Here is a 1,023-nt window from a genome sequence, read left to right as displayed (position 1 = left end):
CTTCTTCACCTCCTCCTCTGCCTCCTTTACTCGTCCACTTCCTTTTCCTGCGTTCTTCTACTTCACCTCCTCCTCTGCCTCCTTTACTCGTCCACTTCTTTTGGGGCCTTCTTCTTCACCTCCTCCTCTGCCTCCTTTACTCGTCCACTTCCTTTTGTCGCGTTCTTCTTCTTCACCTCCTCCTCTGCCTCCTTTACTCGTCCACTTCCTTTTGTCGCGTTCTTCTTCTTCATCTCCTCCTCTGCCTCCTTTACTCGTCCACTTCCTTTTGTCGCGTTCTTCTTCTTCACCTCCTCCTCTGCCTCCTTTTCTAGTCCACTTCCTTTTGTCGTGTTCTTCTTCTTCACCTCCTCCTCTGCCTCCTTTACTCGTCCACTTCCTTTTGTCGCCTTTTTCTTCACCTCCTCCTCTGCCTCCTTTACTCGTCCACTTCCTTTTGTCGTCTTCTTCTTCACCTCCTCCTCTGCCTCCTTCACTCGTCCACTTTTTTTTGTTGCGTTCTTCTTCACCTCCTCTTCTGCCTCCTTTACACGTCCACTTCCTTTAGTCGTCTTCTTCTTCACCTCCTCCTCTGCCTCCTTCACTCGTCCACTTTTTTATGTTGCGTTCTTTTTCACCTCCTCCTCTGCCTCCTTTACTCGTCCACTTCCTTTAGTCGTCTTCTTCTTCACCTCCTCCTCTGCCTCCTTTTCTCGTCCACTTCCTTTTCTCGCCTTCTTCTTCTTCACCTCCTCCTCTGCTTCCATTCCTTTTTCACTTCTGTTTGTGGCCTTCTTCTTCACCTCCTCCACTGCCTCCTTTACTCTTCCACCTCCTTTTGTCGGGTTCTTCTTCTTCACCTCCTCCTGTGCCTCCTTTACTCGTCCACTTCCTTTTGTCGCGTTCTTCTTCACCTCCTCCTCTGCCTCCTTTACTCATCCACTTCCTTTTGTCGCATTCTTCACCTCCTCCTGTGCCTCCTTTAATCGTCCACTTCCTTTTGTCGCGTTCTTCTTCTTCACCTCCTCCTCTGCCTCCTTTACT

The sequence above is a fragment of the Micropterus dolomieu genome, linkage group LG08 (assembly GCF_021292245.1).
Source record: "Micropterus dolomieu isolate WLL.071019.BEF.003 ecotype Adirondacks linkage group LG08, ASM2129224v1, whole genome shotgun sequence".
Lineage (NCBI taxonomy): Eukaryota > Metazoa > Chordata > Actinopteri > Centrarchiformes > Centrarchidae > Micropterus > Micropterus dolomieu.
This window is presented reverse-complemented; position numbering follows the sequence as displayed.